The sequence below is a fragment of the Aulostomus chinensis genome, chromosome 19, assembly GCF_037954235.1.
Source record: "Aulostomus chinensis isolate RoL2024-O1b breed Wild chromosome 19, RoL_Achi_v1.0, whole genome shotgun sequence".
NCBI classification, from domain to species: Eukaryota; Metazoa; Chordata; class Actinopteri; order Syngnathiformes; family Aulostomidae; genus Aulostomus; species Aulostomus chinensis.
In genome coordinates, this window is record NC_141338.1 from 10,070,587 (window position 1) to 10,089,336 (window position 18,750).

Consider the following 18,750-nt stretch of genomic DNA (forward strand, 5'->3'; position numbering starts at 1 on the left):
TACAAAGGAGACTCTATACATCCCTCATGATTTTTAGAAACTGAACCTGTTGAAATTACACACATACACTTACGAAAAAAAAAAAAAGAATCACACCACACACACACAAAACACACAAACAGTGACAAAATTGCTCCATCTGTGGCTTGGACTACACATAACACAGCAGTTTGTGAGCACCAAAGCACACCAGGCATCAGCCTCCTACTGTTTGTTTTGGAGTGGCCCTCCTCCAGGGCCTTCAGTTACCCCCCCCCCCCCCGCCCCCACTTCCTATTTCACTACACTATACCAAACAGAGCCAAATAAAACACAGGCTAACATAATGTAGCAGCATGTCAGTGGTGGGCCCCGGTGCAAAGCTGAAACATGAACCACTGTGTACGAGCCATTAGGACAAGAGTCAGCGCAGCTATGATTTCTGCCGTCCAGCCCGTATGTTGTCCAGCGTTTTGTGTGTGTGTGTGTGTGTGTGTGTGTGTGTGTGTGTGTGTGTGTGTATGAGTGTATGCACCAGTAGCAGATTGAGTGATGTATCCTGTGTGGCTGTAGAGTGCTCAGTGGACCAGAGAGAAGTCCCAGCGGGGGACTACTTCACTATGGGCCCCCGGGCCACTGCACTTCATCAGTCTCTCCACTGGGAAAGACCTGCCACTGGATAGCAAGTTTTTTGAAAAAAAAAAAGGAAGAGAAGAAAAAAAAAGAGAATGCAAATGCATCTTAAGTATACAGACTTCAAAATACAACAGAGTGGAATTAGCTCAAGGATTTCCTCCAAACTGGATTTTTTAAAATTGTATTTTAGTCACATACGCATTTATTTAGATGTCATCTGATCAACTTTAAGCCACACCCTTATACCTATTGTGCAATTAAATAGGATTTTTCATTCAAAATACTGCATTTTATCATTCCTTTTTCACTTCTTCCTTCAAATCTTTAAATCTTGCGTAACCATAACAATGTTGATAAATTGTTTAAGAATTACTAGTCATTGTATTTTTACTTAACTTGAAGTAACATGATGTTTACAAATTAGCTAAACGCAAATTTTCTTCAATGTTAACCAATAATCTCTTTAAATGTGACCCTTAAGAACCACCCTAGAGGACACAGTTTGATTATGAACATGGAACTGGTTACAATTAAAGATAATGGGAATTATGTCAAATTACTACACGGGTAATCTTCAATATGTGAAAATATTTGTTCTAAGCATTACATTTCATTTCAATCCTGATGTTAGTTCTCAAGACAAGCCCACACCATGTTAAATGCTGTGGTGGCAGAGAATTCTGGCACTGTATCCTATAATTGGCTGGAATGACATTGATGAGGTGCGGGTTGATAGCTGCTGTGTTTTGGCCTGACTCTTCTCACGGTAAAATATTCTTGCAGCATTGACAAAATCCTGTAATTTTAGTGGTTAGATTCCACATGACGCTAACGCAATAAATTAAACAGAATTAGGAGACATTTAAAAAACGGAGTCTGTTTTACTTGTCATCATTCAGGGAGCTACAGTCAGAGGAATCCTGGCTGTCAAACGTCGGGACCTCACTGCTTTTTACTTTGGAGACGGAATTACGAGGAACCAAGAACACACACACACAGGCACATGCAAATGCACATGCTCTGGCACAGCCCCTGACCTCAGATGAAGGCTGGGTGTACAGATTCAGTGAAGGTGAGAAATAGCTAACCTCCCTCTTGTGTTGATGGTGACTCCAAAACTTGAGAAACATGTAAAGAATTTCTCATGCCTCAGCGGGAAGCAGGGATCCCATCTCACTGTTGCCATCTCGGCCGCTGAGCCCTTCTCATTTAACACGGATAGATTTAGAAGTCAAGTTATGCTGGGAAAAAAAATCTTTTAGATCTGGATCTACTTAAGAGATTCTATATTAGTCTCTTTTTTTTTTTTTTTTTTTTGCAAAAGGAACACATGAAAGAGAGCCAGTATTTCTAATTTTGAAAAATGATATCACTATGGGAGACTTTTTCAGTCATCCAAGCAGCTTGAATCATTGCTTTGTCAAGGCAAGCGGAAGCTGTGGAAGGAAATGAAGCAAGCAAGAATGAATGAGCAAAAAAAAAGAGAACAAGAGCCAGAGCGGGTGAGGAGAGTTAGTTTACAGTGCAATCAGCATTAAGGAAATTGGTTTGCACTAACGCTGTGAGTGGAGAGCGGTGATTGATGCTAAGCTAGGCTAGCAGGGAAGGAAGTGGAGAAATCAGCGGCAGGCCAGGGCACTGAGAGCTGTCAACTACTTCCTGGTCAATCTGGGGTGTGAAGTATGCCTTCGCTGCCAGCCCTCACGTACCACATATGCTGATGCAAATTTGTGCACAGCAGTGGCATATTTATATCATGTACAGAATATATTTAGAATGTAGCATCAACTTGGCATTTATAGAATTACACGATCAGGAAACATGAGCATAAACTGACGCTTCAAACCTGAAACTCAAGTAGAATATTTTGATTTAAGGGTACTAATGTGGCAGCTGTGTGCACAAGCATGCTGGGAGTGCACAAATTTGATATACAAACATAAAATGCTATAAAACACAAATATTTAAATAGTTTTTAAAGTATTTTCAATCGTAAAGAAGCCACACGACCCCCCCTTTTTTATATCTCAGCTAGCTTGCCTCTGCACAGAATCCTTCACTGCCACATCAAACAGTGCAGTCTCCAGGGCAATGTGTCAAAACTTGGCTCCCCGCATGCCAACAGTAGAGCCACGTCAAGCTCCTGACAATAGTAGTAGTAGCATACATGCAGTGTAATTAAGCAAGGCAACAGAGGACAGGCACAGAGTAGGAGGAGACACATAGATGCCCTTGATACTCGGGTGTTGGCGCTGACAGCATTTTTTCTGACAGCTTCATCTCATGGCCCACCACAGCAAGCCTTACATCTCTTGACATGTGCTTTACTCATCCCTGCCTGGCGATTCTGTTCTCTCAGAACGAGGGAAGAAGAGAAAGTAAAGAGTTGGAGATGGATGCACAGTGAGTTTGATGATGGTCAGTGTTTGTTGGTATCAGCGGTCAAAAGAAGTAGTCCAGGGCCACACATGTCACAGATGAGAACGGACATCTCTGAGTAATAAGAATTGTGACTTAGATGAATTTATCAGCATCAAATTGGGTTTTTTTTCTATGAAGGTCTGTTTGTGTTTAAGTTATTACTGTATTCTTCATTTTGCAATAAAATGAACAAAAGTTTTGTTTTGTTTGTTTCACAAGTAATTAGACAAACGTGCACAGAATAACCAAGAAAAAGATCAAACAAGAATCCAAGAAGGGTGAAAGGTGAGAAACCAGCAAATCTAATGAAAAGCACATCCATCACATCAACTCAGAGGATAAAAACGTACCCTCTAGATCAGACATTCTGACTGTGGTTTTGGAGAGACGTGCTAGACGGGTCAAAGAGTGTGAATCATGGCTACTACAGCAGAAGCGCTGCGTGTGATGCTAGCAGTTGTGGTCAGAAAAACTTATGTTTTTAAGTTAGCTCTCTAATATGTAAACAGAAAAAAAAAACATTTAAGAAGATAAAGTCTTTTGACTGTCTAACATGCTGGTCTTCTTGAATCGGGGGCCGTTGTGCGTCTGGGATGCATCGTGGACTGTGTGACCCTACCAGAGCTTTTGTCGTTCATAATCGATGCTGCATGATAGCTGGCAGCAACACAATCGGGTCAAAATCTGGCTGAATCCGTGTAGCCTGAGCGGTCCTTTACCGACTCCCCGCTGTTGAAACACTGAATGCATGAGTGTTGAGCAGAGGCAACTTGGCAGTCGTCTGGAACGTAGAATGTCAGGAGCGCACCGCAAGTGTTGAGCTACAACTCAGATAATGGTTCAAATAACAGACAGAGCACTATGTGAGCGGGAAGCATCATCAAAGAACACAGAAGAAAGACTGTTCAGCTCACAGTTTAACCAAATGATGCTCATTTTGGTGTTCTGTGTGTGTTCTGAGGTGATTTACGCAAGATACTAAGTGTTCTCCTGCTTTTTATGTCACTAGTGTTTTGCACACACGTGGCCATCTGCTTTGCATCCCAACAGAACAAACAGAGCCAGTGGAAAAGGTATGAAAACACAACATCCAATTGCCATTACACATCATACATGGGCCCAGTTTAATTTTTGTGGTAAAAAAAAGCAGACTGTTTAGAGCATTTTTCGTCAACATAAAGCCCCGCTTGTATGTATCCGAGTCCAGCTTACCTAGACTAGCCCCATCTTATTTTCAACAAGACAGTTATCAAAACCCGCACAAGTAAAAACAACTATATGTGTGGTTGCATTGGTTAATTGAGAAAATGTGTGATTTTTTTGTAACTTGAGCCAACACTTGAAAGAATGGGGCATTAAAGGACATTTTACAGGAGCCCATCTTTTAAAAGCACTCCATTCCTCTCAGGCAGGATTGAGTTAACATCCTTTCCCTCCCTCTCACCCTCTCATCTCTCCCCTGCCCCTCGCCTTTCGCAGTGACTTGCTGGCTTGATTTATCTGATGGAAGGAATTCTACACAGGGCTCTGGCTCTGGTGGTATCCCTATACTGTAACCTTTTCCCCCCGCCAGATGTTCCTCTCTCAAAACACGGTAATGTTCATCCCCAAATCCCCGTACAAACATATCAAGTGGTCGCTACATGTTTATGTGAACCGTGGTCCAACAGAAGTGACGGGGACGGTGACACAAGTGTTTGGGGTTTAGAGGGTAGATGAGGAGGAAGAGGGAAGACAGACAGGCAGACAGACAGACAGGCAGACAGACAAAGATGCCAGACATATGCTCGAGCCAGCTGACGACACAAGGATGACCTGAAGGAGTAAGGGGAGATAGGGGGCAGAGAGGGATTGATCACTCCCACAAATGTTGTAATGGACGATACTCTGAGTTCAGCAGTTTCTCTGGACCTGAGTGCCTGAATTGATTTAGTACAAAATTGGCCTTATCTGGGTATTTTATTGTTATATATATATATATATATATATATATATATATATATATATATAAATATAAATATTCTAACACAGAGCTTCACTCAGTAGGTGAAGATGCATTTCTTTAATGGATATATTACAAAGTAAGCACAAGACGTGCTGTTATAATTATATGTAATTTAGAGGTAAAAAGGTAAATCCAAGTTCATAAAAGTGTGTTTTAAATGCATATACTTCTGAAACTTGGATGAGAGAGTGTGTGATGGGAGTTTAATGATTTTTGCAGTTTTAGAAACATTATTTTAACACTGGTCAACAACAGCTTCTTCACTGTTAGACAATAAGGTTTTATGATCTGGGAACAATCATTTCTAGAAAATACTGGGTTTAAGGTTAGAAAATAAGGCGCAGTAAAACTGATTGATACTGATACGGACGTTCGCCATCCTGTTTCTAGTGTTTGAACATGTTAAGTGCTCTGAGAAATACTCCTAATATATTTCCACCAGCTTTGTTTCAGCAGGGCTGCCAAATCATTTCAACACATCACGCCATGCTATGAAGCATTTCGAGTATTTTTTTGTGACATCGCTTTGACAATTTTGGTCGCAAGACATGGGATGAGTAGGAAGAGAGATGACGGTGACAATGCTGTTGGTGATGAGGGGTAAGCTATGACAAGGCCCTGACAGCGTTGACCGCCTTGGCCAATATTTGTCACTTGCATGAATTCTTGATTTGATGAGTCTTAATTGATTCAGCTTCCTGGTCTGCCTCACTCACCAGTTCCACCCATTTTGCATCCATATCTCCATCTCGTTTTCTGTAGCTACCTATATTTATCTATATCTCTCTCCCACCATCTGTCTATCTAGATAAGAGGCCGACTAATATGAACGTAATGGTGAAGGAGGAGCAGCCCATGATGCTGCCCTCCCCGTGACCTCCTCCATGATACAATGAGCCCCAAATGGCAGACATGACAGAGGATCAAGTGCTTCAAAGTGAGCCAGGCTGAGATAAACCCCCAACAGGCCCCTTGGATGATGAATGAGTTTTGTAGGAAAGAAAGCCTCATGTAGCTACCATGACACCTGGATTCTGGTGCACAGGTCACATCGTGTAGCAAAAGGATGAGAGAAGCAGAGCTGAATGATTGTTTATGGTGTTTGTCATGTAGCTTTGTCCTAACATGAGCACAAAATGATCAAGATTTGGAATTTTGCAGGGAATGTAGCCATTCACAATTGCGCAGTAAGAACAAAACTTCATGCGGCTTTGTACTGATACTTTTCTTCATTCGGTTTCCAATTTCTAAATTAAGCAGTTTTCAGGTAGTCTGTAAGATCTAAGGCAAATCTGAGAATGGTATTAAAAAAATTACAAATAGCTGGTATTTTATCCATCATTCATTTTCTATAAACATGTCAAATAGCTTTTGTTCCGCTATTTGAGAGCAATAAGTACAGATACATCCTTAAAACGAGGCAAATGGAGCAACATTGCGTTTTGTTTTGAATGTTTATGTACTTGTCTTTTGTCCAGTGTGCAATAAGGGAAGAGTGGTTTGACCAGGAGGAGGAGGCTTCAGAGGTGTTAACACGACACTGATCGGTCAGCATGCGTGTTCCACATAACACACTGCAGAAAAAGAGATGTCTTATAAGAAAACTAGCACATTTGTGGCATCGACTGCCGACCTAAGAGGATGGAGATGCAGCTGTGCTTGTTCGACTGGAAGGAGATTAGCATAGCGATAGCCTGTTAGCCGTCTAACTAGCGTCAACAATGTTCAGCAGAAGGAAATATGTTAAACATTTTGTCATCATCTGCAGGGCGCTATCACTTGCATTTTCAGCAGCCTGTATCTGGTATCTATCCACCCCACAAGTCACCACGCACATTAACACAGACATACGCCATCCCTGCAAGTCACTGTACCTCTCATCAGCTTGAGAGGATTGGAATGAGAATGTTTTAAAATCATTTTCATTTAATTGTGTTAAAGGTTATATATCTTTATTGTGTAATCAGTATTACAAAAAATAAACAATCATAATGGGTATAAACAATTACAAAGTATTTTCTTTATTATTATTATTATTATTGTCACAACTATTTCAACTTTTACTCAAACTCGTTTTCTGCCTCAGTAAACACAGATGTATAAAATGCTCCTCACTATTCAGTGTTTGGACATGATTGAGAGCGTCACCTTCGCTTCTGTGTGCCCTGTTACCATGGTGTTCACAACAAGGTTACCTCTTCTGTAATTCTCACAATTTCCATCTTTTCATTCTGGCCTGCATTGTTGTTGGGCACGTTTACCTTGGTTGTTGTCAAATTCCATTACCAACAAGGAGAGAAACAACCAAAATTGATCTCCTGTTCCTTTATTGTAATGGGAGCATGCAGGGTTCGAGTGCCTCCCCACTAGGAGTGACGCATTCCTCCTCCTCCTCCTCCTATTCTTCCCTTTTGCCTTGAAAAGAATGAAGGGGTCGAGAGCAACACTGACCAACCTAAACACCTCGGCTTGTTTGTGTAAGAGGGGTTTGTGGTATTCTTATGCTCTTTCAAAATGAAAAAAGTTGATAAATTAAAAAAAAAAAATCTACAGTGTATCTCGAGCGCTGTTTGACGTTGAAGGGCACGCGATATTTAAGTGAACCAAGTTAAAACAGTCTTTATCAGCCTCAACACCCGCCTACTGTATTTGTGCTGAAGCTGGTAAATTTCCCTTTTGAACAGGAAGATAAAGGCTCAACCTGACTGAGAGCTCCGTACAAATACCCCTCTAATAAATGTAAAGATGCTTGCATGCTTTTTAGAGAAAACATAATTCTACTTTATTTGCCTTTTCATGTTGAGTCCATTCAAGTAATGTGAGATACCTTTAATCTCAAGCCAGGATTCCCTATTTTATGATGAGTTGTGGGTAACACTCAAGTGGAGAAACAGAAGGAGCAGCACTTTGGACAATAAAGCAAAAAAAAAAAAAGGGCCTGTGCTGAGGCTGTCAGCTGGAAATTTAAATGCATACTTGATTGCTTTTAAAGTGGGTGCCACTGATATCCTGCTATGATGTTAAGGCTTCTTTGACGGGTTGTAAAAGCCAGAGGAAAAAAAAATTCTTTCAGGAGGTTGTAATCACAAAGGGACAAGTTGTCGTTCTATTAAAAAAAAAAAAAAAAAAAAAAAAAAAAAAAGAGCATCTTGTGTTCCAGCCCCTCATCTGCAACTCCGGCGCATTATGTTTCTGTGCTGATGTCACATTGATTATGCTGATCATAAACTGCCTTTGTTTGTCCCTCGCTTCCTCCCATCAGTCATCCATCTACAGAGATGAGCTGAAGTCACACTAAAAGCCATCTTTTCCATGTTTTTGTGCATTTTAAGGTCACGCTGTAGATAAACGCAGTCCCACTGGAGGCTTGGGGCGACTCCATTTTTCCTTCGCACTCTAGTATATTAATTGCTTTTTAATGTTTCCCTTCTCTCCTGAAAGTTGTTGCATACTAACAAATCAACAACAATAAGGTTCTTTTGGCTGTTGCAGGCTACAGCCATGACTTAAAAGGGTACAGTCACTGAATAATCCATGCAGGGTGCACTGGAATGAGGGTTTCATGCTGGTGACAGAGGACATTTGGCTTTCTTTCTGCTGTGTCCCAAGTGTCCTCTGTTCCCATCTGTGCGCATGTTGCAAAATGGGACTTTGGCGAGAGCAATGACGGGAAGATGTAATACTGATCCAACTAATCCAGCTAACCCGATGAAGCATTGTGACATGTCCCCTCCCCTCTTGAGCCACAACTTCAGGCAAGATTTGAGTTCAGCATTCATAATTAATCCAAGGAATGATCAGGAATAGACTTTATAACCATTTAGATCAAGTTTATTACGCCATGAAATTTGGCTTTAAACATTATATTTTAACAGGGAAGCAGGAAAAATGGTCTCCCATTTGTCAGAAACAGTCACTGTACACCATAAAAGGTTCTGGTTTTGTGCAATGTTTAAAGTTGAAGCATAAATGAAAGTTCTCTGGGTAAGTATAGTCAACATAAACACTATGGTTGATATTCTGGGATCAGTTGCAGTTTGATTTTTACTGACTATTTTCCCTGAAAGTTGGAGCAACTCCCACATACATTCAGGAAGTTCTTGGGTTAAACATCTCTACATGACTGTGATAGAATTGAGATAAATGGTTAAGTAACAAACTCTTGATAATAAATTAATCCGTTGCAGTACTTTGCTCAGTAGCCCACATCAGCAACAAGAGCTCTCTCTGTTTTAGCTTCAAAGCTACTGCCTGTAACATGATTCCTGCCGAAAACAAACAAAGATGGAGCTAATCAAAGATATCAAGCAGACTTACTGTAACGAGAGACATAGTACATTTGGCTTTATCTGTAATTTCTTCAGGATATTCAAAGACAATTCATTCCTTATGCAAGACTTTAATCTCCAATGGAAGAATGCATATAATGTGTCGAAGTGTTTAAAATGATCCAAGTTGTTTGGAAAGTATATTTTCGCACACCCGAGCGGTAACGCTGCAATTGAGCGAGGAATATGTGGGGTGCAAGAGGGGTCATCAGCGAGTGTTTAGAGCTTGAGTTACAGGGCCAGCATCTGCCATCCGGCCATCAGGCCCTCAAATCCATCACTGGCCGATGGCGTGGTGCAGCCCGGCGTTTGTAAAAACACCCAGAGGAAATGGAGTCTCTGGGCCAGACAAGAATAAAATTAGCTTGATGACTAAGTTCCTCCTCAGGTCCCAGTGGGAATAGAACTCTGCCATTTGTTTTCATTACTTCCCTTGGCTGTAGAAGGGAGGACGACGACGTGTGTATGCGTGTGCGCACGCGTGTGCATGTGTGTTTGGGGTGCATGTGTAGGTCTGCGTTCGCAAAAATATGTACTACACACAAATGGGCATTTTGTCATTTCTAGTGTTTGGGTTTAATCAAACTTATTCACTCGTAAACACACCACTTTCATTCCAAACCTCCTTCCATATGTAATATTTGTTCTTGGACTGCAGAGGTGACATTAGTGTTTGGAATTGTTCCATCGCCCCTCATGGCTCACAATATTGGCCTTGGCCACTTTATTGCATTTGCCTCAGAATATCTAATAAACACACACAGGTTATAAAAATTGATTTGCTCGCAAATGTGTTTTCATTCATTACTAGTGCTATGACCTCAGATTTGCTCAACTACAGTAAATGTTAAACCGGCTTATTTTTTTGACGGAAAAAGTTGCTTCTGTTTCGATCAACAGACTCATATCAGTTTTGTATGCACGTCATCAAGTGGAAGACTACTCTTAATTGAAGTATGGAAAAAAATTCAAATTCAAATACCGACCTCTACATGCTAACGTTTTTTTCAATCATGTATAAATTACAAACTGATAACAGCAATATGTGCTGAGTCAACGTGCCAGTGCTCTCACACTCTGAGGTAAAACAACTGTCAGATCTTTCGCTTCAGAAAAAATCAAGTTTTTCCAACGCAAGGAACAGGAAGCTGCTGCATTCTGTAGCAGAGAAAGACACTGCATAAATGCCCTCAGACAAATTTACTATTTTTTATGCACCTATGAATTTTATCTAGTGACAAACTCCTTTCACTATATAATTAACATTTACCCTTGCCACTCTGTGTCATTCTCACTTTCCAACTCTCTCACACACACACCTCCAACCACACAACCACTAACACACCTCAGATTAGTTCCAGCTTTTACCCAGGATGCCTTTTAAGGGTGAAGTGAAGACATCTTGTACTCCTTTAAAGCGTGTAGCATTAACACCTTTGCCCCCTGTGTAAACCCTGAGTACTGACCCACAGCAGAGAGCGAGAAGCACACAGCTCTTTGGGATGCAGCGCTGTGGAGCTCGCAGACCTGTTTGCAAATGTTACCCAGTTCTAAAGCAGCACTTAACAGTCAAACCTCAATAGGAAGGAAGGGATCTGGAAAGGGAATTTTGGAGGAGATGGAGAGAATGAAAGTGTGGAGATGTGTGCGTGCTTTAATGGGAGGAATGACAAAACAGTCTGGGAGGCCTTGAACTAGTGTATGTGCGTGGGGAGGGTGTGAACGGAGAGATCCGCTCACACACTCCGCACTTCGCTACAAATGTTTCATTTTTGTTGCAACCTTTGCCTTCTACACATGCAAGGGGGAGTTTATTTGCGCATGACCTTTTAAGGCACAAATTTAGAGAAGATCAGGATCAATTTTCTGCTTTACTGCAGTGAAGTGAATAAGAATCCAGTTTTTCTGCTATTCACAATATTAAAAATTACATTTTTACAAAGTTTAGCAACACATTGTGTGATAATTCTGGACAACCCAAACAAGCTGTCATCAAACCTACTTTACTTCACCTTTACTATTATTGTCCTGGGAAAATTATATTTCCCTCAAAAGATCAACTTGTCAAGATAAAAAAAAAACTAGACGTCTTTCAATAATCAAACTGACTTTAAAGGGTTTCTGTTCTTTCAGCTGATGGAGACTTGCTGAAGCAAACCCTTTTAGCTATAAAATCAGCTCATCTGAAAACATTTGACAGCAGTTGGACCAGCTGAATTTACATATCTCTATTCAATGCTTAAAATCTCTTCAGTGTAGATGATAGAACAAAGAACAGATTTAAAAGAAAGAAAATGTCCTTTTTTTTCTTGTTTTCAGTGTGTGATCGGAGGGAAACGTCACTTTAGTGTGATGTCATGCTGAGTGTCTTTAGAACACTGATGCTTCTGCAAAACAAGTACACACATTTCCTTGTGAAATAATTGGAAGAAATGGACACACGAAGAAGACCATATGTGGCCTTTTTTGTGTCGACTGTCCATAGCATAATGCATTTAAAAAAGCATGCACAGGAAGACAGAGAGAACACAGATCACGGAAGAATTACATGACTTCCCAGAACCATTGTTGGCTGAAAGGAGGAAGTGATTTTCTCTAATGCATCTCTGTGTTGTGTCCTTGTCCTCCCACGACTGGTCTGCACAGTTAGTGGTCCTGCAAAACATGGGTCAAGGCGAGTGTGTGTATGTCAGACAAGAGCGAGAGCGAGAGAGAAAGAGAGAGGGAAGAAAAAAAAACGGTTCGCCGGTGACAAGGAAGTCAAATAAAGGGAAAAAAAGCTCCATTTCCCTGGCTAAATGTCCCCCAGGGAGGCGTAAGGGAGTGAGAGAGATCAAGAAAGAGAGAAAGGTTATGAACCGACAATACTCCTGCAAGGCTCCAGATTTACAACTACCAAGCTCTAAGAGCTCTGCCATGCTTATTTCTACAGCCAGTTAAAACAAATTGCAGCCATGTTTCAATCACCCACATCCTCCTGCTGCTCATCCGCTCAGACCGGCCTTTTGGCAGCACTGTTATTTCTCTCTCAATTACTCCTGAATAAATACTCTCCTCGAGTGAGGAAATCTTCATCCACTGGAAAGTCCCTGTGAGCTCTTTATACATCCACTCTCTCACCAAGAAATCGCTCCCTCTCTTCTCATGTCAACCAAAGTTCGGACCTGATGAGGTATGGACATGTCACTTGCGTGTTTGATTGCATGGTAGTAAGCGATTGTAACCTGATACACTGTTTGATTCCAGTTCAAATGAAACAGAGCAACATCAGGCAGAAAGAGCAAGGTGGGGGTAGAGGATGGTTGGGGGCAGGTATGGGGTCACAAGAGTGTCTTTTTCATGTTGCAGATTAAAAGCAGATGTCGGCGGGATTACACTGCCGGTGTCATCACTCACCCTACAGCCCCGCCTCCATCCGTATATTCCTAGTACATGCACGCACACACTCAGCCAGGATTAAAAAAAAGTCTTCCAGGAGGTCAAGGAGCATGAATGCTGTGCGTGTGTGTGTATGTGTCTGCATGTGAGTGTGTCTGTGTGTGTGTGTGTATGTGTCTGTGTGTGACTGTGTCTGTGTCTGTGTGTGCGAGCTCTTACGAGAGTAAATAACAACGGAAGTTTGATTCCTAAACTTCCAAAACAGAGCTTTCTAGTCTTTTGATTGGAATCAGTTCAATGACAAGAACAAACCAAAGACGCACGTGTGCACACACATACACACACACACACACACACACACACACACACACACACACACACCCTCAGTTTTGTAAGGGACTACTGGAGTGTATTTATTGTGAAGCAGCTGCTGGAATGTGATGTGCATGGAAGTTTTTAGCCACTGAATACTGACGTATTGCTTCATGAAAATTCATCTTAATCTAGAGTTGTGCTTTTTTTCTCCTGGTGGATCAGTTTGAAATATTGCCAGAGAGGAATGGATTTCATTAGAGCTCTGACAAAGCATGGAAAAGATCAAGCTTTTATACATCTACATATACATATATATACATACATACATACATATATATATACATATATACATACATACATCATACACACACATATATATACATACACACATTATATACACATATATACACATACATTATATACATACATACATATATACATATATACATACATACATACATACATACATATACATATACACACACACACACATACATTTTGACTAATTTTGTCACCTATGAAGTTACCCACATGGTGATGACAACTTAAAAATCCTCAGAACTTTCATCAGCACTGACCCAACTCCTAAAACACACACACCGACATGGTCTTGAGGAGCAACATAAAAGATGTGACCGGGGGAACTGCTATCTACACAGTCTCTATCGGTGTACATCTCAAGTCTGATGGGTTCGAATCCCTGGGATGACCCCCCCTACTCCCCACCTACATGCACATATGAGAATTTTCTTGGCAATAAAGGAGAGTATTTATGGACAAATGTGAGGACATGTTTATAATGCGAACCAAGCGTCCAAGTGTGGCATTAGCAGATGAGATCTGCTTCGCTGTTTGATGTCAGAGTGGAGTTGGTACAGACGACAGCAGCCAGAGGCTCCATAAGAGATAGCTGTGAGGAGAGAGAGCGCTGCAACCCACCACTGCTTATTTTTCTTGACAGGAACCACACTGGGGCTGTGAGTACAGCCCCAGCTGCTGAGAACATCACCACAACATGATACGGTTTTGTTATTTTGATCACTGCAACCAGCTACTGAGGCCTGGCAGCCTTGGCGGTCAGAGGTCTTTGACTGGATGTCAGCGGTAACTTGGGATCAACTATGACTGTAGGTGATAAAACTTGAACGGAACACAGTTTGAAATGTGAAAAATCTAACACTTATGAATGGCTGGTTAAAAGGACATGTCCACTTTCATTTATGAGGATGTCCTACTTATGTGAAGCGCTAGTTAAACCATTCATAAGCAACACAAAACTCTAATTATATTAGTTTTCAGGAATATACTGTACATTAAAGTATTTTATGTATAAGTAAAAGTAAGTAAAAGTAAGCATCGCAGTTGCTCAGATCCAACTGGCCAGATGTTTTAACTGATGAAAAATCAACCTGTATACTCTTAATCATCACAAAATCGTGAGAGCTCTCTTCAAATGTCGCCACACAGGTTTTTACAGAAAAAAAAGGTTTTAAAAAAAAAAGGGTGGGAAAGTGATTGGTTATATGTCAGAGATCCGCCACAAACAGGAAGATGTATTTCGTACTATGTATCATTGAAGTTTCCATAGCAACAGATCACAGAGGAAAAACTGATCGCCACTGTGACGTCTTTTCCAGAGCTGTACAATCTTCCCTGAGTGGGTACAAAGAAATAAATAGCTGAGCAATCATATTGTACCAGATTCCTGGCATCAAATACATATTAAGTGACTTATTATGAAACTTCCCTCTGGATAAATATCACATCCTAGTATCTATGTCTCCCAAAAATTACTGATTTCAACTGCAGATGCTAACATAACACTGACACAAGTCCCAGGCTAAACGCTGCTCTTCCTGAACTATACTTGGTTTCAAAGGGTAACTTTGCCCCCTCTTGTCTCCTCCACTACATGGTGACTGTATATTCACCCTCAAGTGCTTTCTGAGAACAAGCCGAGAGCCCAGAGAGCTTCCTCTTGAGTGACTATCTCCATGCTCTTGACCTGGCAATACAGCATGTGTATAGCAACTGTTGCCTATACACACAAAAAATTCATCTCTTTAGGAACTTTGTGCGGCACAGCAGAAAGTGTTGTTTCTCAAGGGTTTGTTTTTTTCTGCTCAGACTCGATAAGAAGTTGGTAAATGGACAAAGAACTGAATCGGTTAAATAACGTTTATCATCTTTCAATCAATGTTCAGGTGAATCCCTGAACTCCTGCTGTGTATTCAGACTCATAAATCAACTCTACAGGAAAACACTGGAAACCCACGTGATTTATGAGATTCATTCAGGGTTTCAATTCATGTCCAAATAAAAAGGGAAAGCATATTACCAGAGAGTTAGCTTTTTGTTTCAAAGTTGGCTTTAATTTAGAAGAAACTGCAGGTTTAGCATCAAACTTCCCTCTGTTCCCCAGTGGAAAGTAGCACCGAGTCTTGTTTTCCACTATTTCTACCACCTCTTTTCTCCGCTGCTAAACATGTTTTCTCATCAGGAGCACCAGTGCTACCTCTTCATCCTCCCATGTTGGCCTGAGGGAAGAATAAACAATACAGCAACTATAAGCTCTTTAGGTAAATGTAATATTAAGAGTTGAGACGGACTGAGTTGACTGTATGTAAGACGTTGCTGTGTTTTTATAACATCAACTTTTAATATCTTCACACTCTTAATAGATTTAGTTACTCTGTTTTAATGTGAAACACTTTTTAAAAGCGTGTATGGATGATTTTAATTGTTCCACTATTCCAGAGCTAAACAATCACATGTCTAGTTTATGATCCATGAATGATGCATATTGATTATGCAATCATGTGACTTACCACCAGCCTCAGAAATGTTTTCCTCTTGTTTTTTTCTCCTTGTATGTCTTTTCAGGCTTTCCTGCTGTATAAACTGAGGTTGTAGATGTCTCTGTATATACACTATATCATTAAAAGTTACAAGCTTTTCTGTGAGGATAATGTTATTCGTCACACTAGAACTAAAACTAAGATTATTACAGTAAATGCCATCATGAGAGTAATCATATGGGGGCAAACCAATTACATGCTCCAACAACCCGCTCTAAAAGCTTTATTGTTGCTGCAAAATGCAGCTGAAGGCAACATTTTCATGTTTAATATCTCCTCATTGCCTTGACCTGCACCCGTATTCTGGATTTATATCCTAAATCTGCTTCCTCTGACCCACAATTAACCTTAATGAAATTGGGAAAACACAGTCTTTTGTGTAGTGTGTGTGTGTGTTTGTGCGCGCGTGTGCACGCATGTATGTTTTTCTACATCCTGTCCCTCCCCCCTTTTTTTTTCTTTTTAGCCCCTCCATGTTACTTTTCAGCAATTGAAATCAAGGTAATGACTGGGCAAGGAAAAAGAATGTTCTTTCAATAGATAATTAGGGAGATTGGTTTACCAGGGCCACTCAAAGCCTTTTCAAATGCAGGGCTGAGGCCAGGCCTTGTTGTCTGCTGAGCCCAAAAGGCTCCCAAGAGAGGCATTCGCCTTGGCTTCATTTCTCAAAGCAGGTGCCTGGCAGGTAGTCAATGGAGACAGCCTGCTGAGATATACAAGAGACCCATCCTCCTGGACAAGGGGTCAAAATCACAGGTCAGGGGTCATGAGCAGAGGTCACAAGGTCAATGTTTAGCACAGAGAACTGACCAGATGACTGGAAATGCATCCTGGACAGGCAGCTACCAGTTCCATGGCTTGATGTGAGCAAAAAAAAAGGGCGGTATTAAAGTTGTTGATTGACAGCTACCTTCTCACTCATCTGTATAAATCTCTTTAGCTATAAGAGCAGTTAATATTTTAAAAAAAACCTAAAAACTAAACATGTTTCATATGAATCTGTTCACCCCAACTCATTTAGTTAGAATACAGCAAGTGTTTGAACTAGCTGAATACCTATTTTATATATTTTAAAAGACAATCAGAAAGTTTTTTTGAATAGTTCAAATTCATTGTATTGAGCTTGTGAACATGCATAGTAAAATTAATGTGATTTATTTCTCTTTTTTTCACTTGAATTTTCCATTAATGTTCTCATCATGACATCAGAACACTCATCACATCGCATCATTTCACCTATAAGACCTTTTTTATGGGACTTTTTTTTACCCAGTTCTCAAATAAATCCCATGAAAAGACTGATATGGGATTAGAGGTCAGAGGTGATATGCGCTCTAATTTCTAATTAAATCTCAGTGTGGAAAAAGAGATCTGTCATTGCCTATAAGGTACTTGTGTCAAGGGCTAAGCTACCATGGCGTCACATCTAAAAAGGGATGGACTCCTACCAGTCGAGCCACCTTGGGCTCCCTGGCTGCACCCTAGGGAAACACTACATATCAATATGCTGAGAAACAGCTACAGAAGGAGGACACTGGAGCTTGTTCTTCCTCTCTGTCACCCTAGTGGTGGTTCCTGGAAATGCAGCTGATTTAAGGTCAGATCCTTTTACAAAACAGTGGACCTGAGCTTGTGAAATGTAACTGAAACTCTGTTGGGTTGGCAAAATGTGCACACCTGACCTCTACTGGGTGCACCCATACACATGTAACAAGATGATTATAATAGTTTGGAAAACAAATCCCTACTCTAATCTTGTGTTGTGTTCAGTGCTCAGGTATCTACAACTGTTCTCCATTAGCATTTGTGCCAATAAGCACAACAACATATCCAATATGCATGCCATTTCTTTCTGTCTCTAATCAAATAGAAAGCCTGTGAAGTAAATATCTATTTTCTTATAGCCTGGCTGTTTACAACACAGCCGAGGCTATATAAACAGTGTGTGGCAAATGAGGAATTTCTTTTAACATATCGGCCTGACCAGCATATGCTAGATATAGGAAACCCATAGCATCAGTGGCTCCATATTGGCTACCGAGGTCAAAGGCTAAGGAAGGTCAAAGGTGTGGCTCTCCTTTCTCATCATGAAGTGCATTAACATCTTCTCCCTGTCCGGTCTTATCCAGATGGCTGACCAGGGCACAGGACAGATGCCCCCATTTTAAAATATCTCAGGGATTCAAAAACGTACCATCGAGAATAAATATGGCTCCATCTTTAGGACATCATATTTCAAAGGAATACAGATGTGGGGGGTGGGGGCTGGCTGTGTTAAGCACACCTTCATTGATTCTCAGTTCAGTCCAAACAACTTTCTGTTCCACTTTTTATTCATTCAAAGTAGGGGAACTATTTTTTTACATACTTGACTCGTGTCAAGATAAATCAAAAGCAGTGAATATTTCACAGTCGTGGAGTGGCCATAGAGGGGGAAATATTTATCATAATATTGTATAATTATAAAGGGGTGGCATGGCTCAAAGTTAGTGGCCATCTAGCAACTGAAGTGTCGCTGGTTCAATCCTCGCTTCCCTCGATGACCATGTCCAAGTGTCCTTGAGCAAGATCCCAAACCCTAATTGCTCCTGATGGCCATGCGACGGACTGGCGACCTATCCAGGGCGAACCCCGCCTCTCATCCAATGTCAACTGGGATAGGCTCCAGCCCCCCCCCCCCCAACCCTTAACAGATAAGCAGTATAGAAAAGGATGGATTTATTTTAACATTTGCGGCTCAAAGATACAGCTTTAGATACAGATCAATTTTATTAATGTGTAATAAATTTCATGAATTAGTCTCCATAAGATAGAAGTTATTCCCTTAATT

General features: G+C 40.8%; 1 long non-coding RNA gene across 5 annotated transcripts in view; it reads right to left on the minus strand.

Annotated features, from left to right (window-relative positions):
- The window catches only part of LOC147243960 (uncharacterized), a 102,645-nt gene that overhangs the window by 36,260 nt on the left and 47,635 nt on the right, over window positions 1–18,750 (minus strand). The window lies entirely within an intron of this gene.